Here is a 26,178-nt window from a genome sequence, read left to right on the forward strand (position 1 = left end):
TCTCCAGAGACTAACTGCTTATGTGTAGCTAGCTCAGAGACAGGTGGAGGCATGAAGGCCTTCACTTACTCTACCATTTGCTTCTCTGCCTCAGATTGGAAGGGTAAATAAATCTCAGGGCCTGATGTGGCTGGCGATATCTTGTGATTATTAAATACTGCTGTGGTATAATCAGGCCGTCTGGCCATTTACATGGAAGGGAAACGGAACCAGAGTGTTAACTCTGCGGTGTCTGTAATAAACAGACTTTTTAAGGATAGAGTTCTTGAAGATCAGTAAGAGAGAAGCCTGTTTTGGTTAATTATTTGGGAAATGATCTGAACTAGTTCAGTTTCCAGAGGGTAAGGCAGAACTCTGAAAACAGCAAAAACCATGCACTTCTCTCTCTCTCTCTCTCTCTCTCTCTCTCTCTCTCTCTCTCTCTCTCTCTCTCTCTCTCTCTCTCTCTCTCTCTCTCACACACACACACACACACACACACATTTAAAAACTAAAAGAATAAAAAGAAAAAGATAAGACTCGAAAACCACTGTTCTGGCACGTGCTTTGCGAAGAACTAAATAACATTGCTAACTAATGATGAAACAATGACTAGAAAGCCATAGGAGTTTTAAAAATTACTAAGTAGTTGCCTAATTAGTTGTGGTATTATTATTTTAAGTGGGCTCAGAGTATTGGTAAGGAAATATAGTGACCTGAGTTTCTTAGGAGGCTCCTTGGAAATTCAGGAGTAATATGATTAAGAGGATGGAAGAAATAGTCCTGATATTCTGTAACCTATTGCCCCTTGCTGCTGTGTGACCCTAGGGCACCACTATTTAATCTAGTCTCTCTATTAGGAATATTATTATAATTATATAATGTCAATAATTAATGGTTATTAACAATAAGTAAAAAGATTATTATGAAACTATAACCCCAAATAACATTGTGAATTATTTGATTTGATTTTTTTTCTTTTTTCTTTTTTTTGTTTTTTCGGCCACACCCGTTTGATGCTCAGGGGTTACTCCTGGCTAAGCACTCAGAAATTGCCCCTGGCTTTCGAGGACCATATGGGACGCAGGGGGTTGAACCGAAATCCTTCCTTGGCTAGCGCTTACCTCTAGCACCACCTTGCCGGCCCCCTATTTGATTTTTTTTTCTCTTCACTTCCAATACTTAAGAGCTGTCCCAGATAAAATACAAGATGCCAAGTTAAATTTGAATTTCAGATAAACAAGAGTGTCCTTTATTTTTATTTTCTAAATCCGGCATCCCTAGTTCATTGGAGAGGCTTATGTGTTCTATTTTCTCTCTGCATATTTCAGACAATAACTCACCCATTTATTCTGTTACTCATACACAATGACTGAGCACCCTACTAAAAGTCACTTGACTGAGATGGCTCACTGAGGGTTTAGGGTAGGAAAAGCTCTATGGAAATAGTCTTGTTTCTTAGTGTTGAGGTTATCCAGAAAACACCCAATTAAACATTGGCATATGATCTTGCAGTTCCTGTCAAATGAGTCATCATCATTTTGTGGCCTGATAATAACATTGCTCTGAGAAATGGCTGGGATGTGGGTAGATTCTAATAACCGAGTATAGCACTAAGTTGAAATAATTATTGATAAAATATAGAGATAGAAACAGAAATCTAGGAATACTATTAAACATAATAGCATGATTTAGCATGATTTAAAGATATACATATAATATTGTACTAAACAATATTATTTTAAAATCACAGAGGGGACTGGAACATATATCACAGCGGTAGGGCGTTCTTTGCATGATGCTGACCTGAGTTCGATTCCTGGCATCCCTAGGGCGATTTCTGAGTGCAGAGCCAGGAGTAGCCTCTGAGCATCACTGGGCATGGCCCAAGAACCAAAAATAAATAAATAAATAAATAAATAACGTTTAAAAAAGACTATTTGTTTATACCTGAAATAATTCTCAGCAGGCATCAGAAGATTCAAATTAAGTTACGTTCTAGCTTCACCATGGGAGTAAGCTATAAGTTAATTATAGTGAAACATAATAATATTATGTTTTAGTAATTAAAGACTGTAGGTTTAGATAATTCATAGTCCTAGGCATATAAAATTTCATAACAGAAATTTGAAAATATTAATAGATTAACCAAATTATTACATATTAAAATCTATAGAACAGAGCTAAATTTATGCTTAATTAGAGATGTATAACATTTTCCTTTGGATGAAATATTTAATTTAGTAAAATAGTATTTAATATCTATTGTGATTCAATGATATAATTGAAAAATATGCTAGCAGTAAGTAAATATTAGATATCAAAAGAAGCAAGATTTACCTTAAAAGAAACAAATAAATTTTAAAACTGGAATTTTTTTTTTTTTTTTTTTTTTTAGTTTTTGGGTCACACCCGGCGTTGCTCAGGGGTCACTCCTGGCTGTCTACTCAGAAATAGCTCCTGGCAGGCACGGGGACCATATGGGACACCAGGATTCGAACCAAACACCTTTGGTCCTCGAGCGGCTGCTTGCAAGGCAAACGCCGCTGTGCTATCTCTCCGGGCCCTGGAAAATTTTTTAATTTAAATTATCTAAAGATTTTTTGTTTGTTTTGTCTTTTTTTTTTTTTTTGGTTTTTGGGCCACACCCAGTGACGCTCAGGGGTTACTCCTGATTATGTGCTCAGAAATCACTCCTAGTTTGGGGACTATATGGGATGCCGGGAGATTGAACCGTGGTCCATTCTAGGTCATCCACATTCAAGGCAAATGCCCTACCACTTGCGCCACTGCTCTGGCCCCTCAGTTATCCATATTTAACAGAATGGAGATAATAAGAAAAGATTTAGGAGCCAGAGTAAATTGCACAGTGTCAAGGGTACTTGCATTTCATGGAGCGGATCCAGGTACAATTCCCAGCATCCCAGATGGTTCTCCAAGGCCACCAGAAATGATCTTTGATCCCACAGCCAGAAATAAGCCATGACCACAGCCCAAAAACCGAAGGAAAGATTTAGTAAACTTCAAAGTAAAAAGAGTCCTCATTACTCTCCTCTCCCACATTTTATGTATCTTCCATGTGAGGTTTGTTTTCCTTTAAGTATTTCTTAGCTTATTTAGTGCTGATGAAGTTCTCTGTTTTGTTTGTTTGTTTTGTCTGAAAAGTTCATTGTTCCTCCTTTAACTCTGAGTGATAAACTAGGTAGAGTATTCTTAGATGTAGGCTCTTTCTATTTTGCAATTGACTTATCATCCCATTTCTTTCAGGCCTGTAGAGTTCTATGATTGTCTTAATGGATGTCCTTTTACACTCAGTCTTTGCTTTTGCTACAGTTAGGATTCCCTTTTTTTATTTTTTTTTCTGGGGGCCCAGGGGAAATACACCCAACAGCACTCAGGGATTACTCCTAGCTCTGCTCTCAGAAGCCACTTTTGGCAGGCTCAGGGGACCATATATGGGATGCTGGAAAAATTGAACCCAGGTCAACTGCGTGCAAGACAAACGACCTATCCACAGTCACTTTAGCCCAGATGATCTTTGATTTTTGTTATTTTAGTTGTATTCTAACATAATGTGCATCTCATTGGATTTGTTTTGTTTGAAACTCTTTAAGCTTTCTGTATTTGGGTTTGGATGTTTAACTCTAGCTTGGGAAGTTTTTAAGTAACATTTTTTCAAATAAGAGATGGTGCTCCATTATTAATAACTCTTGTCTAGAAAAAAAAAAAACAGCAACTCTTGTCTAGGGCCAGAGAGATAATATAGTGGGTAAGGTATTGTTAGGCTTGCCTAACAAACCACTGAATTGAGTTCAGTCCCTGCCACCCCATAGGGTGCCCCAGCCACCATTAGCAGTAAGCCCTGAGCACAGTTAGGTATGGTTCAAAGAAATACAGAAGCAAAACAAATTTAAAAAATAATAACTTTCATCTATCAAACTACCTTCAAAGCAGTAGAGAGGACATTGCTTTAAAAATGAAATGGAAAAAAGGCTAGAGATAGTTCAACAGGATGAGTGCATGCTTTGCACACAGAACTGCGAGAGATTCAGGTTTATGCACCAGGCTCTGGAGTCCTTGCTGATTGTACCAGGGATTGAACTGGGGTCGGCCATTTTTAAAGCAAGAGCCTTAGCCTCTGTACTATCTCTGCCTCATAAAGCTCTTCCTTTTAGAAAAGTTTGTATGAAAATATCAAGACTCAAAATGGCATTTAAACTTAATATAATCTAATTAACAAATATGGAACAATTCCTTCAGACTTTTGAGAACTGATTTCTGGCCTAGTGTTTTATTCACTACCAAATAACCAATTATGAAAGCTTAAAAATATTCTTAGATGTTCACTTCAAAAATGTTCCAGCAGTAGGGTATGGCTTGTAGGGATAGCTCAAAAGGCCGGAACACATACTTTGCATGTGGGATCCCTGAGTTCTGTGCCCAGTACTTTGTGGTCACCTGAATACTACCAGGTGTGACTCTCCAAAAAGAAAAAAAAAATGTTCCTACAATGTATCCCTTCTTAGGAAGCTACTACAGGATTTGTTCCAGCAACATGAGTAAATAAAAAGAACGAATGGAATCTAGAACCCAGCTTCTTCAACTGTGTTGCAACCCCATTTGTTTCCAATAAATTATTGGGGCTGGAGAGATAATATAGCAGGTAAGGTGCTTGCTGTGCATGTGACTGATAAAGGTTCAATTACCAATACCTCATGTGAAGTATTGATGTGAACCCTATCAGGAGTGATCCCTAAATACAGAGCCAGGTGTGACCCAAAAGTCAAAAAATAAACAAACTAAATTTATTTCTAATTCATTCTCACAGTAATGAAAATGTTTGGTTTATACATCTCTTAGAGCAGTGTTTTTCAACCTTTTTTTTGTGTAAAGGCACACTTTTATCATGAAAAAAAATCACAAGGTACACCACTATTAGAAAATGTTAAAAAAATTAACTCTGTGCCTATATTGACTATGTATAAATTAATTCTCTTGAATAGGAATCAAATAAACACAAAGAAGTTATTTTTATTTTTTATTACAATGAAATTATTTTGTAATTACATTATTATGAAATAATGTAATGATTGGTCTATTTGTGAGCCGAAGCCGCATGTTACAGATGAAATTGGAATTTTTCCCACGGCACAATAATGTGCCGTGGCACAGTGGTTGAAAAATGCTGCCTTAGAGGACCTGGGGTCCCTTCAGTGGAACTCAGGCAAAACAGGCCTGAGTTCAGCATTTCAGTGCAAGGGGCCAAGGATACAATGCTCCTCAGGTCCTGCAGTGCCAGGGACCACCAAAGAGGGCCTCCAGGACTACACCCAGCGGTTTTCAGGAGGCTGTATGGTACCAAGGATTGAACCTAGTTGGGCACATGCCTTGCTTGTACCCTGAACCCTGTACTATTTCCCCAGCTACTTGGTCATGATTTGTTTAAGCCTAAGTGAACTACAAGCTCCATGAAAGCAGGTAGCAGGTCTGTTTTGTTCACATATTTAGAGGACTGGACTCTTCTTAGGTACTCAGTGTTACTGATTCATCTAGTCCTTGGGCAAAACATTGCTTCTGATGTTTTCCCAACAAATTCCTCCAAACCTCTATCTAAAGCAGGGAAAGAAATCATCCCAGAGGGTTGTTGATATACTACTGGATCAACTATTAAACTCCCCAGGCCACCTCATTTGGAAGAGGCCCTAAAGACTTGGTGCCATTTGATTTTGACAGTGGAGCTTATCTGTGTTCTGGGATCTTAATTATAAATGGATTACGCTATTTCCTGTCCCAGGGAAATTTAGGAGCCTCAGTGGAGGAAGGGCAGTAGGATCCTCTTTGCTGCTTTCTTCACTGGAACTTCTTTTTTTTTTGTTTTGTTTTGTTTTTGGGCCACACCCGGCATTGCTCAGGGGTTACTCCTGGCTGTCTGCTCAAAAATAGCTCTTGGCAGGCACAGGGGACCATATGGGACACCGGGATTCGAACCAACCACTTTTGGTCCTGGATCGGCTGCTTGCAAGGCAAACGCCACTGTGCTATCTCTCCAGGCCCCAGAACTTACCTCTACCCAGACAAGGCTTCAATCTCATTGGCCAAGCAGGAAATTCCAAGATGTTTTCCTGAAACTTCAGACGGTTTGAGGAATCTCTCGCCAGAGGGAGTTGGCCAACTCCCAGCATGGAGAGCCATCTCTTACATAACTTCATAACTGGTCGATTTTAGGAAAAAAACAAACTCCCTCAACTATTGCTGAACTTTTTAGGTCACATCCTGCATTCTTTCCTGGCTGCTCAGCATTCCCATTGGATGCAGCCAACAGGACAGAGGTGAAAACCAGTGAGGTTAAGGGAGGAAACATGAAGAAAGAGGGCAGGAAGACTGTCAGATTCTGACCAGAACATACTGTTCCGGCTCTCAGACTGAAGTTTCCATAGCAGGAGAAAAAGTGGGGAGTGCTGGGTATGACTAGGCTCCTAGAAAGGGGGGAAGAGTCCTTTCTAGACAAATTTGCCCAGTACATTTCAGAAGCTGATGACTCCTCTCTTTATCCTTTCAGTACCTTACTTCCCAGCAAAGAGGACTAGAATAAGTATATTCACCGCTATCATGAACCAACTTCTCTGATCAACATTGGCGATTCAACCCTATCACTGTGTTTTCTCCCTAGCCTCTGCAAAATAACTTATTGATAACAAACCTGTTCCTCTTCAGTGACTATTTTAAGCATCTACCAGTCTAGTCTTATGCTAGATTAAGTGACTGTAAAGATATAGTCACAATCCTCAACATACAACCAAGAAGGAAAGATAATATATATAAATACTATAATACATTTCATGACTTTATTATCCTTTATATCTTTGAGCTTTATTTTATTATTTTGTTATTGACTTAAAAGGTTACCGTCAGGTTGATGTTCAGTGCAAGGGCCTTCTAAAGCTAGTGCTAAGGACCACCAGACTACTATGGTAGTGCTTAAAAGTCTGGAGACCTCCACCCAGTGATACTTAAGGGATCATTCATTGTCAGACATCAAACTTGGGTCCAGCTCAAGCTAGACCCTGTGATAGCTCCCCAAACCTTGCTCACACTTTTGTTTTAGGGACACACCTAGCTGTGTTAAGGTGTTCTGTGCTCAGGAGTGATCCCTGATAGTGTTCAGAGAACCTTATGTGGAACCAGGGATTTGAACCAGGATCACAGTCACTGCAGCCCTATGTAGGAAAGCACCTTCACCCCTATATGTGTCTTTATTCTACCCCATGCTCACACATTTTTTAGTTGTGGTGTTCAGCAGGGGCTTTACATCAGGTTGTGGTATTTGCACACTCAGCCATGGTGCTCTACAAGGTTTATATTCCAAACCTTATTTGTTAAGAAAAGATTTATTTTGGGGCCAGAGAATAGCACAGTGGTAGGGTGTTTGCCTTGCAAGCAGCTACCCAGGACCGACACCCCCCCTTCCTGGTACCTGCCAAGAGCAATTCCTGAGCACCGCCGGGTGCGGACCAAAAACAAACAAACAAACAAACAAACAAGACTTATTTTAAGAGTATTTATTTCATTGCATTCCAAACCTTTTTATTAATAAAAGGTTTGAGTTTGAGTATTTCATTGTCTGGATTATCATTGCATGGATTATTTCAATTCACTATAAATTAATCAATTTTCTATGATTAGACAATTTACCAGGATTTTAAACATTTTTTATTTATATATAGTGCTTCAGTGAACATCTGTATGCATGTATATATATTTATTTGCTCTGATCATTTCTTTTTTTTTTTTTTTTGGTTTTTGGTTTTTGGTTTTTGGGTCATACCCAGAGGTGCTCAGGAATTACTCCTGGCTCTGCCATTCAGAAGTTGCTCCTGGCAGGCTTGAGGGACTATATGGAATTCCAAAATTCGAATTGTGGTTGGCCGTATGCAAGGCAAACACCTTGCCACTGTGCTATCGCTCAGGCCCAGATCATTTCTTTTTCTAGAAGTAAACTTTGACATATATTGCTTAATAACCATTTGTATAATTTTGTTCTTTTATTAAAAAATATCAATCTACTATATATTCTAGACATTGTGCTAGGTTCTGAGATATAATAAAATAATTATAGACATGGCTCCTGCTCCCATAGAACTTATAGTCTAGTGTTATATGCTAAATAATTAATGATAGAACACCATACAGGGAAGAATGAGTGTACATAATAGAATCTAGAAAAAGCCTTTGAAATTATGATGTTTAAAAGACTGGAGTTAGGGGCCGGAGAGATAGCATGGAGGTAAGGTGTTTACCTTTCATGCACAAGGTCATCAGTTCGAATCCCGGCGTCCCATATGGTCCCCTGTGCCTGCCAGGAGCAATTTCTGAGCACAGAGCCAGGAAAAAACCCTGAGCACTGCCGGGTGTGACCCCCCCCCAAAAAAAAAAAAAACCCACAAAAAAGACTGGAGTTTTATGAAACACCTTTCAAGCAATAGAATAAATAGACTCCTTGTTTGGGGGTGGGGGATTGGGCCACACCTGGCAGAGCTCAGGGGTTACTCCTGGCTCTGCACTTAGAAATCGCTCCTGGAGGCTTGGGGGATCAGGGATATCAGGGATAGAACCCTGCTCCGTCCCATGATCTGCCACATGAAAGGCAAATGCCCTACCATTGTGCTATCACTCTGGCCCCCAAATAGACTCCATTTTTGAAAGATGGCCCAGACAGTGTAGACTAACTTAGAGGTAGATTACCGTGGTCTTAGGTAGTAGCACTGAGGATGGACAAATTTCATGAATTTGTGATCATGGGACTGTAATAGGATATAAAGAAAGAGATATGACTAACAGAAATACTAAATTGGAGGGTGGATAAATAGCTCTAAGGGCTGGAGCACCTGTCTGGTATTATAAGCAAAGTCCTAATCCTGGCATAGCATGATCCAAGTACTGCTGGGGGGACCTCCCCCTAAAGGAAATAAAGTAGTTCAAAATTGATTAATTAAATAAGATTACTTACTACTTAAACAAGTCTTTTTCAAGAACAAAGATAGTCCTGGAATGATATGGTAGCTCTAAGGTCATTGGACACCAATGTCTCTTTCAATACTAGTGAGGCCATCTTTATGCCTCACCATGTTAGTAACTCTGACCACCACAGTTATCTTTCGAATATTAGGATACAGAGAGGGGATTTGGGGAATGAGCCCTGTACATCACAGACCTTCTAGAAGTCTCACAGCATTTCTGCTAACTTCTCTCCTAAAGAGGAAAGGCAGAATTCTAGTTGAGCAGCATCATATCCAACTGGGTACCATGGTTCTGTTCATTTGAAGGACAAGGGGAAAATGGATATCTGATTGGCAACTAACAATCTGGGAACATAGGGAACTACAATTTAATCAAATTGCTTATAAAATAACACTGATGTTCTGGGGGTGTAGTGAAGGATGCTCCCTTTCATTGCACGTGTGAGATTCTGAGTTCATTCCCTGATGCTATCCAAATTATTTGAATATTATATTGATTACATAAATATATATATAAAATACTATTTTGGGGGTCTGGGGGAGATGGGCCACACCTGTTTGACGCTCAGGGGTTACTCCTGGCTATGTGCTCAGAAATCGCTTCTGGCTTGAGGGGGACCATATGGGACACTGGGGGATCGAACCGTGGTTGGTCCTAGGCTAGCGCTTGCAAGATAGATGCCTTACCTCTAGTGCCACCACTCTGGCCCTACATAATACTATTATAAAGAGATTTATTTATCTAATAGGCAGAATTAGGGGTGATGGGGGCACATTTAGGGATGCTCAGGGCTTACTCCTGGCTCTACACTCATGGATAATGTGGGCCTTGGGGGACCATAATGAATGCTGGAGATGAAACCCTGGTTATCTGCCTGCAAGGTAAGGGACCAACCTGTTGTACTATCTCTCCAGCCCCCAGAAGACAGGTTAAACGTATTAAAATTCCATTTATTTACAATATCTTTCATACCATAAGATGCACTTTTTTTCCCCCAAAAGATCGGGGGAAAATGTTATGCCCCTTTATTGTGCAGACATGCCACATAAGAACAAGCAATCAGATTAACACACTTTCACCATCATATATAGAGCTTTCGTTTACAACTATTTGATCGCTGCTACGACTCTTAATTTTTCTTGTTTTCCTCGTCAAAAAACTATGTGTTGTATGGTCAGGTGTATCTTTATAGAGTGAAAAATATGGAATATTTTTGTTCTGAGCCATGTTCACAGTGCTTCAGAGGTTGTTTCCAAAGAGGTACTTGGGTAACTATCCAGTGCCAGAGTCTAACTTGGTTCTCTTGCATGCAAAGCATGTACTCCAGCCCTTCGAGCTTCCATCTTCAGTTTTATTTTTTTTTGGCTTTGGTCTCTGTGGTTTGGGGGCCACACTAGGAGATTCCCAGCTCTCTCCTATGGGTGCTTTCTGGAGATGCCAGTGGATAAAATAGGCCTCCTTCTTACAGAGTCTTTGTTTAGCCAATTAAGCTATGTGGTTCTGGGATTGAACTGTAGTTTACCACATGCAGTGCAAATGCCTAAACCCCTGAACTATCTCTCTGGCACTGTCCCCATTTATTCTTATAAATAATAAACAAGTAGTAGCTCAAATAAGATCCTAGCTTAAGTGTAACCATAACTTTTGAGTTAACCTGAGATATAGACATGGTTCATCAGTATTCACATGCAGAAAAGGCAGAAGCTGATTCCTGCTATTTAGAACAAAGATTAAGTATATACTAAACTAAAATATGTACTTATTGTTCTTGATTGAGAATATCAGCTATAATAGTAGAAAGAGCACTTGCTTTAGAATCAATAGACAAAAGGTCTGAGCCTGAAAATTCTATTTTCTGGCTCTGTAGTGTTGGCTAAAGTTATCTCCATGAACACCTCAGTTTTCTCAGTTGCAAAGTGAAAATATCTACTTTGTAGGCTTATTCTGAAGATTTTAATAATATTTTTTAAAAACATTCAACACAGTGGGTAGGCAATATGAATAATAGTTAAAAGGCTTAGTCTTTAGTTTGTGTTATGTGGCGAGTCATAATTCCAATTGCTCCTAATCCTTTGTATAATGTTCTTAGGTTACTTCCAAATTTGATTTGATTAATTAATTAAATTAACTAATTTGATTCCTTTTATAAAACTTATATTTGCTTGGGGGCTGGAGAGAAGGCACAGCAGTAGGCTGACCCAGAATGGACATGGGTTCTATACCCGGCATCCCATATGGTGCCTCAAGGCTGCCAGTAGCGACTTCTGAGCACAGAGCTACGAGTAACCCCTCAGCGCTGCCAGGAATGATCCAAAAACAAAAAAACCACAAACTTATATCTGTTTGTAATAGAATCTGGATTCATTCTTCAGACAAATGAACTCACCCCTGCCTCACACCTTTCATTTGACTGTTGATTTTTTTGGTCTCCACAACTGGAAATGTGGAGGAAAAAGAGTTAGGACCTACATCTATTCAAGTGTGGGTTTACAAATCTGTTAGAAGAGGGATACATACAAAGTCTTATGGATGCCTGTCTAGTGTTATTAAATAGACATAGAAAGATACTGTTTATAGCCCTGTCTGCACTCCACAATGATAATGCAATAAGTTAAATTCCATGGATGTTTTTGAAATGTTTTATTTCAGAGAAACTAGCCAGTCTGTCAGCTATAATACAAATAACCTCAGAAAATTCTTTCTTCACATTCCTTAGTGGCTCCTTAGAGGGAGCTGCCTCTCAAATACTTCTCTCACCCTTGTGGAAAGAGGAAAGAGGATTTTATCAGAGAGTGGGCCCAGCAGAGTCTTAATTTGAGATATAGACCTTCAATAGAGAAATTTCTAGAACAGTGATCAGCAAAGCATGTTCCCTCCAAGGTCATTTTATATAGCCCATAAACTGAGATTAGTTCTTATATTTCTAAAGCCAGCTATAGATAAAGAATTTGTGAGCCATAAAACCTAAATATTTACTAGCTAGCTGTTGGCAGATAGAGTTTGCTAAATGGAGGGTGGGTCTCACTAGAGGCTGTTTGGATCCCAGGGAAGGCACAACAAAAAGAGGTGTCTGAACCAGTGAAGAATAGATTGCTATTTTTCAGAGAGCATTAGAGACCTGGCTGACTAGTCAGAACTAGAAAGAGTGGAGGCTTGTGATGGCTTTAGAATACAGCATGCCTTTGTTCTGAATAATGGAATCTGTCTTTTCATTAATGATGCTTTCTCAGCCCTTCAGGCTAAGTCCAGTGTGTATGCTGAATGCCTGCTGTTAAATGCCATGTCAGTAGGATGGAAGGGTCAGATCTGTGTCTAAGACTCAGTTGGAGGAAAGAATTAGGTTTGTAGATGAAACAAGGACTTGAAAGGAGGTTTTTTTTTTTTTTTTTTTTTTGGTTTTTGGGCCACACCCGGCAGTGCTCAGGGGTTACTCCTGGCTGTCTGCTCAGAAATAGCTCCTGGCAGGCACGGGGGACCATATGGGACACCGGGATTTGAACCAACCACCTTTGGTCCTGGATGGGCTGTTTGCAAGGCAAATGCCGCTGTGCTATCTCTCCGGGCCCAGGAGGTTTGTTTTTATGCTAATTCCTACATTAGAATTTCTTTTTGTTGTTGTTGGTTTTTTGGGGGGGCCACACCCATTTGATGCTCAGGGGTTACTCCTGGCTAAGCGCTCAGAAATTGCTCCTGACTTGGGGAGACCATATGGGACGCTGGGGGATCGAACAGCAGTCCTTCCTTAGCTAAGGTTTGCAAGGCAGACACCTTACCTCTAATGCCACCTCTCCGGCCCCAGAATTTCTACGTAAGTTAGAATTGCTAACTAGTTAACAGATTGATTAATATCTAAGTCATCAACTTTATAAACATTGCAACTGTTTCCCATGGTGAATATAGACCTGAAAGGGAAAAAAATTACACTGCAGGTACAGGTCATGGAGACTGAGAAAGAAAAAGCCAAAACACTGGGGCTCTCAGCTTGTATGCATGGATGACTGTATGTTTCCGAAATACTTTGGTCCAAAAAATTTACAGCTCCTAGGCAATTTTTTTTGTTTGTTTGTTTTTGGGTCACACCCGGCAGTGTTCAGGGGTTACTCCTGGCTATGAGCTCAGAAATCGCTCCTGGCATATGGGATGCCGGGATTCGAACCACCGTCCTTCTACATGCAAGGCAAATGCCTTACCTCCATGCTATCTCTTACCCCACCCCCACTTTTTTTTTTTTTTTTTTTTTTGCTTCTAGTCCTTACTGCAGTACCAAAAAGTGAATTAGTCCTTATTCTAAATGGAAGGCTGGAGCTTTGAGAAGCCAGATAGATACCTTGCCCCTAACTGACCCAGCAAGTCAGAAAACAAGTCAAGAGTGACAGCAGTGTTCTCTCCTTGGGCATCTTGCCATTGTCTCAGACATGGATAGCTTCCAGAGGGACCAGAGATTCAAACCCATATCACTCTAGTCATCAAATCTGGTTTGTTTCTGAAGCTGCATTGTTGTTTTGATGACCAGGCAGATAAACTTTGAAGGCTGGGGAAAATGGATGAAATGTGTGGCTCACTAGATTACCTTCCTGCCAGCATACTGGCACCTCAAGACATTGATATGCTGTGTCCCAGGTGATGGTACTGAATCAGCCACAGGCAGGAAGACAGCAGTCACTATTAGTGTGTGTTTGGCACGTGGCTGCTTTCTTTGCACTTCAGCATTCCTACCTGGTGTGTGGTACATTGTTATCATTCCAAAGTAGGCTGCGTGTGCCTGGTCCTTCTACTTGTCCGACTGCTTCTATTTACATCAGCCGCCCAGCTGTCAGCGACCACACGCTTATGTCTGCCTAATTGAATAAGATGAAATTTTTGTCAGGAGCTGTCTTTTGGGGAGTTGAGGGGAAGATCGATCCATAGAGTCCTGATTGAGGGGCCAGAGTAGAAGTTCTCTATAACTCCAGTCTCTAGGCCCAAGGGGATAAGGAGGCTATTAGCCAAGATTTTATAGCTCCTGACCAAATAAGGACTGGTTTCTTAGTATTTCTATTCCATTGAGTTATACCTAAGAAAGCAACTGTAGCCAAATAAATCTTCAAGGGATTTTATAAATCTGCAGAGACAAACCAAAAAAAAAAACCCACTATCCAAGTCAAGACCAGCATGCCAGCCTTATTTCAGATGTCCTATAAAACCTTCTAAGAGAGAGAGAAACATAGTACAGTGCGTAAGATGATTGCTTCCCTTGCATGCAGCCAACCAGATTCAATTTTAAGTATTGTATATGGGCCTCTGACCACACCAGGAATGATTCCTGTGCACAGACTCAGGAGTTAAGTCCTGAACACATCTGGGTGCACACATGTGCAAGCACACACAAACCTTACTTTTTCTAGCAGTATCTGCTCTCACTGCACTAATCTAGGATTTGTGACAGATAGACTGATATTCTAGTTATTTAAGGAACAGTCTTCTCTTGATTTTATTCAGATGATATCAGTACGATTAGTTTATGGGTACATCCGTCCAAAGCAATGCATTCAGTCTCTTGTTGAGGATCTGACTCAGAAAGATGCTATGAACCACAGTTCTCAATTGAGGTTCACCTGGTGTCCTAGATTTAGGCTCAGACAGCTAGACATATGACAGCTGTTTGTTTCATCTCCCCTTACCAATGAATATTGTACTGTTTTCGACATGATTTGCTTCCTTTAGAATCTATCTCAGCAACCTAGGGAGAGGCCTGAGGAGACTCCTATAGCAAGAAGCTGGCCTAGATTTGGCCAGTAACCAGTAGAACTTGATACTGACGCCAGAGTGTAAAAATAAACACCTCCTACAGAGCTGTCTTAATCTATTGGCATCAGAGTTGCTATTATTAACCCATAGGCCTCACACGCAGCTGTGTTGGGCAGACAACAGCCTGGACAGACTCTGTCTTAGCAGCCTGGCATCAGACTGTTTCTTTCCAAGATCTACGGGATCTAATCTGGGGCCTCAAGAGAAGCACCATCAGTCTGGGAGCATGTCCCACAACAGGTAATACTAGAGATGGACTCATAGTTTTGGTTTGGAAGTGCCTTACGTTTCTAGGACCAACCTGCCAGTCCAGCGCATCATAGACACCTGATGGTTGATTCAGTCCTAGGGCAGACAGGAAAAAAGACGTGACGTTTTTCCATTTCCTTTGTATCTTTGAAAAAGGTTTTTTTTTGTTTGTTTTGTTTTTTTTTTTTTTGTTTGTTTACTGGTTCCCTGACTCTGGGTCTTTACATTTTTGGGGATAGTGAGCAAAAGAGACAAAAGGACCCCATTTGTCATCTGCCAAAGAGAATAGCAATCACTGCCCCAACTGAGCACTTAACTTTGCCAATACTCTTTACATACAATTTTGTATTTAATCTTTCTTCAGGCTTTTGAGGGAAAATATTATAACAGTTTTAGAAATGAAGAAGTTGAAGTTGAGTAAAGTTGAGTAACTTCCGCAAGATCTCAGCTTGCAAGTTACATGTCACATTTGGACCCAGGGCTATAAAACACCAAAGGTGCATTTCAGAACTTGGGCTCCTGAGTATTTAGGATCCACTCCAGACAATAGCATCTGATTTTTTTGGTTTGTTTTTGTTTTGTTTTGGGGCCATACCCAGCAACACTCAGGAGTTACTCCTGGCTCTGCGCTCAGAAATCGCTCCTGGCAGGCTCAAGGGACCATATGGGAAGCTCAGGGGACCATATCGAACCCGGATCAGCTGCGTGCAAGGTAAACACCCTACTTGCTGTGCTATCGCTCCAGCCCCTTTAGCATCTGATTTTTTTTTTGCCATCCTACCTCTAGAATGATATTTAAGAAAGCTAAGTTTTTTTTTGTATTGTATATAATAATATATTGTATATACATTGTATTCCATTATTGAATAACAATATTTTTTTTTCTTAACACCACCCATCACCAGTGCAACATTCCCATCACCAATGTCCCAAGTCTCCCTCCTCCCCACCCGACCCCCGCCTGTACTCTAAACAGGTTCTCAATTTCCCTCATACATTCTCATTATTAGGACAGTTCAAAATGTAGTTATTTATCCAACTAAACTCATCACTCTTTGTGATGAGCTTCCTGAGGTGAGCTGGAACTTCCAGCTCTTTTCTCTTTTGTGTCTGAAAGTTATTATTGCAAGAATGTCTTTCATTTTTCTTAAAACCCATAAATGTGTGAGACCATTCTGCGTTTTTCTCTCTCTCTCTGACTTATTTCACTCAGCATAATAGATTCCGTGTACATCCATGTATAGGAAAATTTCATGACTTCATCTCTCCTGACAGCTGCATAATATTCCATTGTGTATATGTACCACAGTTTCTTTAGCCATTCGTCTGTTGAAGGGCATCTTGGTTGTTTCCAGAGTCTTGCTATGGTAAATAGAGCTGCAATGAATATAGGTGTAAGGAAGGGGTTTTTGTATTGTATTTTTGTGTTCCTAGGGTATATTCCTAGGAGTGGTATAGCTGGATCGTATAGGAGCTCTATTTCCAGTTTTTGGAGGAATCTCCATATGGCTTTCCATAAAGGTTGAACTAGACGGCATTCTCACCAGCAGTGGATAAGAGTTCCTTTCTCCCCACATCCCCGCCAACACTGTTTATTCTCATTCTTTGTGATGTGTGCCATTCTCTGTGGTGTGAGGTGGTATCTCATCGTTGTTTTGATTTGCATCTCCCTGATGATTAGTGATGTGGAGCACTTTTTCAAAGACTCTACCAAAAAGCATCTGATTTTTAATTTTTTGTTTAAACATCTATTTGCTAACTCCCTTTCTCATATGACTAAGCAAATATAGTAGCTGTAGTAGCTGGTATACAGACATGGTTGTGACTATTATCCTGACAGTGCAGTAACTAAGCATTGAGGAACTGAACTAGAATACTGACTTTGATGGAAATCTTAGGAACTGTGATCCTTCTGCTGATAATGAGACCAGTCTGGACCCTCATTTCCCAGAGGAGCAAAGGAACATCTCTCTCCTTTCTCTTCTTACCTCCCCAACTCTGTCTTCACAACTGGCTTGCGTAGTTCAATATAGATCCTTCTCATAGCCTACTTCATGGTGCATATATAGTCTTTTATCTATAGTTTTTAAAAGACTGAATAGAGAGCTGCTTAACAGCCTGCACACTTGAGTCTGCTGCCTTGGGGAAGGGAAGCAGAAAACACTCTGACCTGCTTTCCTGGAGCCTAGGACCCAAAAGGAGCAGCCAAAAGAAGGGATGAAGAAGACCACACTACACACTCAAGAAGGTGCCTAAGTGCCCTTTTGTTTTTGTTTTTGGGTCACACCCGTCACCGCTTAGGGGTCACTTCTGCCTCTGCACTCAGAAGTCACTCCTGGCAGGCTTGGGGGATCATTCATACTGTGTTGGCTGCATGCAAGGCAAATGCCTTACCACTGTGCTATCACTCTGGCCCCTAAGTACCCTTTTTCTTTTTAGTTTTTGGATCACACCCAGCAGCACTCAGGGGTTACTCCTGGCTCTACGCTCAGAAATCGCTCCTGGCAGGCTCGGGGGACCATATGGGACACTGGGATTCGAACCATTGTCCTTCCTGAATCGGATACGTGCAAGGCAAACGCCTTACCACTGTGCTATCTCTCTGGCCCCTAAGTACCCTTTTTAACCTTGCTCTTTTGCTTCTATAAATACACAAAGCTGTCTCCAAGCCGAGTAACCTGTGCTAGGTGAGGTAGCACTCCCACTGTAATGCACTGTCTCTGGCCCTAGTTGTTTCCTGCTCCTGTGCTGATCACTTCCACCTAGCCCTGGGAGGCTTTGCCTGTGGGTCTCATTCACTGCTACATGCTCCATCCCATTTTCTAGATGAATTCAGGCTCTGGAGGTAGGATCTAATCTTTCCCAATTCTCAGTAGTTCTCTCTCTCCTTCCTTACACTACCTTACCTTACCCAAACAGATCAGATTTACAACAACTTCTCCATCTTCAGGGAATCAAACTGTAGAAATTAGGCTTTGGGGGGCCGGGTAGGTGGCGCTGGAGGTAAGGTGTCTGCCTTGCAAGCGCTAGCCAAGGAAGGACCGCGGTTCGATCCCCCGGCGTCCCATATGGTCCCCCCAAGCCAGGGGCGATTTCTGAGCACATAGCCAGGAGTAACCCCTGAGCGTCAAGCGGGTGTGGCCCAAAAACCAAAAAAAAAAAAAAAAAAAAAAAAAGAAATTAGGCTTTGGCACCTAGAATAATAGATGTTGAAAACAGAACCTTCCCATGGCCCAGGTTTCAGTTGACTTAGTTTATAATTGGTGCTGAAAGGGACCTTCAAAGGTCACTAGATTCAGCCTCCTATCTCCAAACTGACACTGAATTGAGCTAAGGAAAGAATCAAATGGTTGACCTGAAGGAAAAAGGAATACACTTGATCACTAGGTAGTTGGAAAAGAAGAATTTTTCTCTGGGTATAATCACTTCAGTTGGTAGACTCTGAGACAAAACTGGTTTATTATGGAAATTTTATGGATTAAGGAAAGTGACCCTTTATAGTCCAGGCAGTGTCCTGGTGTCAGAGTCAATGACCTCTAGTTTTTCCTTTTCCTGTTTATAATTCTCTGCTGCTTTCATTCATTGAATTGATTCCTTAAGAGCTAGAGGCAGAGCTGAGCCTAGAGATAAAATTGGGGCTTCTACCTCTAGTTATTCTCTGCCACTATTTAGACTTGATAAAGACTTTTATAAAGGAAATTGTCTGGAGAAAGAAGATAATTATCTGATGTGATCCTAGAAAAGCTACTAGTTGACTTTAGGGAGTGCCATTTTGACTTTAGGGAGTGCCATTTTGGCTAAAAATCTTTCTGTTACATATTTGAGAATCCAAAAGCAAAGAAAGCTCCATGCTTCGAAAGATGACTCTATATTAGGGAGGCCTCCTAAGAAAGCAGCTGGGTATATCTGGGACAGCCCTATGAGCAAAGCCTCTTATAAACACTCCGAGCAAGCTGGCTGGACTCCCTAGAAGTACAGAATAATGCCCATCAGTGCAGTGGCCTCCAGGGCTGAGTGGCCACACATCCCACAAGGAAGACAGATAAGCCTGGGGGTGTTGACTTCAGTTCCAACTATGGATTCATGTTCCTGATGCCACAGCTAGGTGCTCTAAGCATCTAGAGCCTGTTAATTCTCTCCTTATAACCAAGCCACATGCCCATAGGAATTGCTACTCCCAAGTTTTAAATCTCCAAATTCTATCAGCATATATCATACATTTCCGAGGAAAATATTTGTCGGGTGGGAAATTCAGACTCATCATCAAATCTCTTATCTGTGAAGACACATAATCTTGGCATGGGTGAAAGAATAATCTGGAAGTTCATTTTTATACTAGAAAGTAAGTACTACTAGTGCTATCAACATTAATTAATCATTTGTTTTATTCCCTATTTTCCTGATCTCCCAAAAGCTGTGCTTAACCTTTTCTTTACTCAGAAGTTGTAGAAAATTTTCATTAAGCCAAGGGCAGGGCCAGGGGAGGTTCCTCTGAGAGGTATCTGTTATTTTGTTTGTTTTGTTTTGTGTTTGTTTTTAAGTCACACCCACCAGTACTTAGAAGCTACTTCTCCATGCTCAGGGAACCTTGTGGTGATTCAAACCTGGAGGTCGAACTGGGGTCAGCACCACAGTCAAAGCATGTATTCCTGCCCTGGGCAGACCTGGGTTGTATCCCATATGGTCCGAGCCTGCCAGGAGCGATTTCTGAGTGTAGAGCCAGGAGTAACTCCTTAGCGCCTCAGGGTGTTGCCAAACCACCACCACCCCCAGTCAGAGATCTTGTGCAGTTGTGTAGGAACTTGTATACAGCCATGATGTCTTCAGGCATTTAATCCACCAACATTGTTGATGAACCAGGCAGGAGAAACAGTGAAGTAAATATGCCACTACAGAGGTATAACCCATCACAATCTGCAGAACCGTCCTCTCTTACTGTACATTAAGAATTGGGGGGGGGCGAGAGATTAGCATGGAGGTAAGTCGTTTGCCTTGCATGCAGAAAGATGTTGGTTCAAATCCTGGCATCCCATATGGTCCCCTGAGCCTGCCAGGAGCAATTTCTGAGCATAGAGCCAGGAATAATCCCTGAGCACTGCTGAGTGTGACTCATAAACCAAAAAAAAAAAAAAAAAGAATTTGGGGGGCCAGAGTGGTGGCACAAGTGGTAGGGCATTTGCCCTGCATGCAACTGACCCAGGATGGACTGCAGTTCAATCTCCCCACGTCCTATATGGCCCTCAGGCCAGGAGCGATTTTGAGCGAATAGCCAGAGTAACCCCTGAGCATAACCAGATGTGACCAAAAAATCAAAACAAAAAACAAAAATCAAAAACCAAAAACCAAAAAAAAAAAAAAAAAAAAAGAATTTGGGTTAACACTTTAATACTTTTCTCAGAACTGAAACTGATTCTATGGACAATTCAACCTCTCAGTTAGGAAACTTCTCAAGAAATTCCAACGGTCACCATTATTTAAATTTCTATCATAAAGATGATGGAGAGCTAATGAATTTGACACAGGAAAATGATGACCATATTTATGGTCATTTATGTGTATAGTCGTAGGACAAACTTAGAAAGTGAAATAGGGGCCAGAGAGATAGCATGGAAAGGCGTTTGCCTTTCATGCAGGAGGTCATCGGTTCGAATCCCGGTGTCTCATATGGTCCCCCGTGCCTGCCAGGAGCAATTTCTGAGCTTGGAGCCAGGAATAACCCCTGAGCACTGCCGGGTGTGACCCAAAAACCACAAAAAAAAAAAAAAAGAAAGAGAGAAAGAAAGTGAAATAGATCTGGGTTGATCGGGGTGAAAAATAGGGAATTTGAGGATGACTTTGATATCTGTCCCCTTTTGGAATAAGTGACTTGATTGGTCCAAGTCATATAAAATACAAGATGCTTTAGTTGTATTTTTTTGTTTGTTTTTGTTTTGGGCCACACCCGTTAGATGCTCAGGGGTTACTCCTGGCTACGTGCTCAGAAATTGCCCCTGGCTTGGGGGGACCATATGGGACACCGGGGGATCGAACCGTGGTCCTTTCCTTGGCTAGCACTTGTAAGGCAGACACCTTACCTCTAGCGCCACCTCGCCGGCCCCAGTTGTATATTTTTTACACATAGACGTTATTATCAGGCCTTACCTTGCAACATTGCTAAAAGATCCTAGCTATGGAAATAAAGGTAAAGTTCTGACCTAAAGGCCTAACTCTGGCAGACCAAGCACAACCCTAGGCCCCTGAGTATTGCTTCAGAGACCCAAGAAATAAACCAAAAGAGATAAAGCTAGTATTTTGGAAAGATTAATATGTGTCGTATATAAGAGAGCTGGAAGGAAAAGGCCAGAAAACTGTTGCTGTTTGGGAGAGTTGTTTTTGATTTGGTATTTCTTTGTTTTGGTTTGGTTTGGGGACATGCTCAACTATTCTCAGGGGTTACTCTTGGCTCCACACGTAGGAATCATCCTGACAATGCTTGGGGGACCATATGGGATGTCAGGGATTAAACCTTAATCAGTTGTATGCAAAGCAAGCACCTTTACCCACTGTACTATCTCTCTGGCCTCCCAGAAAACTCAGGACGTAGCTCACAATAGAGCACATGGCATACATGTTTGAAGCCCTGAGTTTGTTTGTTTTGAAAGTTATGTTTAAAAGACCATTTAAATTAAATTTATTTTAATTTAAATTAAATTTTAAAATTAAACAAAAAATTTAAAATAAGAACTCATGGGGCCGGGCGGTGGCGCTAAAGGTAAGGTGCCTGCCTTGCCTGCGCTAGCCTTGGACGGACCGCGGTTCGATCCCCCGGTGTCCCATATGGTCCCCCAAGCCAGGAGCAACTTCTGAGCACATAGCCAGGAGTAGCCCCTGAGCATTACTGGGGGTGGCCCAAAAAATCCAAAAAAAAAAAAAAAAAAATAAGAACTCATGCAGGTCTCATTTTAGGATGATAGTAGTTGGAAAAGGAACTTGAGAGGCAATAGAACAAGCAGGTTGGGGCCGGAGAGATAGCATGGAGGTAAGGCGTTTGCCTTTCATGCAGAAGGTCATCAGTTCGAATCCCGGCGTCCCATATGGTCCCCCGTGCCTGCCAGGAGCAATTTCTGAGCATGGAGCCAGGAGTAACCCCTTAGCACTGCCGGGTGTGACCCAAAAACCACAAAAAAAAAAAAAAAAAAAAAAAAGAATTTGGAATCAGAGGGCCGGAGAGATAACATGGAGGTAAGGCATTTGCCTTTCATGCAGGTCATTGGTTCGAATCCCAGCATCCCATAATGTCCCCTCAGTCTGCCAGGAGCGATTTCTGAGCATGGAGCCAGGAGTAACCCCTGAGCTGCCGGATGTGATCCAAAAACCAAAAAAAAAAAAAAAAAGAGAGAGAGAATTTTGAATTAGGGGCTGGAGCAATAATACAGTGGGTAGAGCATGTACCTTGCTTGCATGCTGCTGACCCAGGTACTATCCCCAGCATCCCTTATGATCACCCAAGCCCACCAGGAATGATCCTTGAGTTCAGAGCCCCAGGTAAGCCCTGAGCACCAATGGGTACTGATCCAAAGCAAAACAACAAAAAATGAATGTAGAGGGGTTGGAGAGATAGCATGGAGGTAAGGCATTTGCCTTGTAATCAGAAGGTTGGTGGTTCGAATCCTGACATTCCATATGGTCCTCTGAGCCTGCCAGGAATGATTTCTGAGCATAGAGCCAGGAGTAACCCCTGAGCACTGCTGGGTGTGACCCAAAAACAAAAAGAAAAAATGAATGTAGAATCAGATCTGCAGCTGAATTCCAGGTCAGACATTTATTGAATGATCAACCTTAGGAAGATTATGTAATATCTCCAAACATCAGATTTTTCATCCATAAAATAAATAATATATGACAGGGAGAGTGGTTATATGAATTGCATGTTTGCTTAACATAATAGTTGAAATACAGTTCTTCCTTGACATACAATGAAATGATAATGAGCTTATTTATCAATTGAAACTATCATAAGTCAAAATTACATTGATTGTATCTACAGAACATCATTAGAGCTTATCAGTCTCCCTTAAACCTAAGAACACTTATATGTCTACAGTTGAGCAAAGTAATCTAATTTTATAATTATTTTATAATAAAATGTTGCATCTTCATTAAAAGGAGACTAGATTTTCTTTTTTTTTTTTTTTTTTTTTTTTGGTTTTTGGGCCACACCCATTTGACACTCAGGGGTTACTCCTGGCTATGCGCTCAGAAATCGCCCCTGGCTTGGGGGGACTATATGGGACACCGGGGGATCAAACCGCAGTTCCTTCCTATGCTAGCGCTTGCAAGGCAAACACCTAACCTCTAGTGCCACCTTCCCGGCCCCTGGAGACTAGATTTTCAAGTGAGGTAGAGATGACAGGGTTTTCTACCCAGAAAAAATAATCAGAGTGGGGTATAATTCTCTAGAATGTTAATTCAGCTTTGTCTTTATGACAGGAAGTGGAATTTTTGTTTTGTTTTGGGTCACACCCAGCAGCGCTCAGGGGTTACTCCTGGCTCTACATTCAGAAATCACTCCTGACAGGCTCGGAGGACCATATAAGATGCCAGGATTCGAACCACTGTCCTTCTGCATGCATGGCAAATGCCTTACCTCTATGCTATCTCTCCGGCCTCGAGAAACGGAATTTTTACAGAGGATAGGGCGCTTGCCTTGTACATATGTGGCTGACCCTGGTTCAATCCCTGGTCTCCATATAGTACTCCAAGCACTACCAGGATTAATTCCTAAGTACAAAGTCATGAGTAATCCCTAAGCAATGCAGGTATTGACCCCAACAAAATTTAAATTAAAATAAAAAAAGAGAAGTGAGGGGCTGGAGCGATAGCACAGCAGTAGGGCATTTACCTTGCATGCCTGAGTTCGATTCCTGGCATCTCATATGGTCCCCAAGCCAGGAGTGATTTCTGAGCGCAGAGCCAGGAGTAACCCCTGAGCGCCACTGGGTGTGACCCCAAAACAATAAATAAAAGGAAGTGAATCCCTTAATAAAACAGCTTCCAAAAATAAAAAATGAAGTGTTGCCTGCATTGTGTAATCTATTGAATACTGTACTCAAAAATGTAAGACAGCCTCGCAGCTGTGTGCCCCATGACTGTGTGACTAACTAAGCACAGTGACTCTAAGCCGCTTGCCCAGCAGAATGAGTGTCCTACCACATCTCACTCCCTAGAAAAAGATCAAACTTGAGATTGGAAATACTTTTCTTTTTTTTTTTTTTTTTTTTTTTTTGTGGTTTTTGGGTCACACCCGGCAGTGCTCAGGGGTTATTCCTGGCTCCAGGCTCAGAAATTGCTCCTGGCAGGCACGGGGGACCATATGGGATGCCGGGATTCGAACCGATGACCTCCTGCATGAAAGGCAAACGCTTTACCCCCATGCTATATCTCCGGTCCCGGAAATACTTTTCTTATTGACTGCATAGTCACACTATAACATTGTAGACTGGGGGTCATGTATAATAAAATAAAAGCACAATAAATCATTCATCTATATTGTAAGGATGATTCAACTTGAGTTAGTGCTTTTCTGATGATAAAGAATCTAGATGAGTCTTATATTTTCACATTTATGTTACTGATAGTCTAAAGAAAGCTGATTGAAATAGAAAAATCAATTTGGCTTTCCATGTGATGAATTTGAGGTCATATAAGAAGTATCTAAAAGGCTCCTGGAGACTTGATTCTGTAACTTCAGAAAGAATGGAAGATTTCTCAGCATCATGGTAGAAAGACTTCAAATACGGACCTTGCCGTAAATTGACATTTGCATATGAGTCAGGTATTAAATAATGAAGAAATAATTATCTAAGAAGTAGAAGTTGGGTGGTTTGGCTGGTGTTATAGACATTGAAGGGAAAAGAGGGTTCCAATAGGAAAGAGGCAAGAATGGGTAAATATCAGTTCAACTATAAGTTAAAACTTTATTCTTGCTTTGGATAATCCAGGCATTACAAGAAGACAACTTCTTGTGGTTAGGAAATGGTTAAAGAGAAAGTGGAATTTACATTGTTCATTCTTTTGAAAACCTTGGTATTGAAAAGACAGAAGAAAAGTGGAATTGTCTGAGATCCTTGGGTTGACAGACCAGTAAGCCCTCTGATTACTGGGATCAGTTACACCTTTCCACCCCCACCTCCACCCTCTTGCAGAATCTTCAAATACTTAAGGGTTTGGGGAGCTGAGAAAACAGCTTTACTGACTGACACTGGTTAAAAACAACTTTGGGATCTAACTGACATATATTATGCTTCACTATTTAAATTATGTAATTCAACTGTGTTTTGTGTATTCAAAGAATTGTGCAGCCATCACTATAAACTAATCTTAAAACATTTGCATCATCCCAAAAGAAATCCTATACTCATTAACAATCACTGCCTGTTTTCCCCTCACCTAAATTCCCAGCAGCTACTAATCTACTTTTTAATCTCTATAGATTACTCTATGCTGAGCATTTCATATAAATGCTATGTGACCTTTTGTGCCTGACTTTCTTTTATTTACTATAATGTTTTCAAAGTTTATCCCTTGTATAGCATGTTTGAGTGCATGGTTCCTTTTTATTGCTGGATATTATTCCTTTTATTTATTTTTTTTCCTTTTTGGGCCACACCCGGCAGCACTGAGGGGGCAGGCTCAGGGGACCATCTAGGATGCTGGGGATCGAACTCAGGTCCATCCTGGGTTGGCTGTGTGCCAGGCAAACGCCCTACCACTATGCCATTCTGTCTCCTGAATATTATTTCATTTTATGAATACTACACATTTATCCATTCATCTGTTGATAGACATTTGAGTTATTCCCATTTTCAGTTCTAAAATAATGCTGCTCTGAAGAAGTCACATGCAGACTTTTGCATGAATTTGTTTTCATCTGGGAGTTATAGTGATATCTAAGCTTGGAATTTCTGGATCATGGTAACTCATTTAGTTTTGAAGACTTGCTACACTATTTACAAATGATTGTGTCATATTTCAGTAGTATTTAAGGGTTATCATTTCTCCATATTGTCATCAACACTAATTTTAGCTATTATAGTAGTATGAAATGATATTTTAATTCTGATTTACACATCCCTGATAACTAAAATGTATTTTTAGGAGATATGA

At 40.9% G+C, this 26,178-nt stretch overlaps 1 protein-coding gene across 1 annotated transcript in view; it reads left to right on the forward strand.

Annotated features, from left to right (window-relative positions):
- Window positions 1-26,178, forward strand: part of RUSC2 (RUN and SH3 domain containing 2) — a 66,336-nt gene that overhangs the window by 893 nt on the left and 39,265 nt on the right. The gene's annotated exons all lie outside the window — the stretch shown is intronic.

The sequence above is a fragment of the Suncus etruscus genome, chromosome 1, assembly GCF_024139225.1.
Source record: "Suncus etruscus isolate mSunEtr1 chromosome 1, mSunEtr1.pri.cur, whole genome shotgun sequence".
NCBI lineage: Eukaryota > Metazoa > Chordata > Mammalia > Eulipotyphla > Soricidae > Suncus > Suncus etruscus.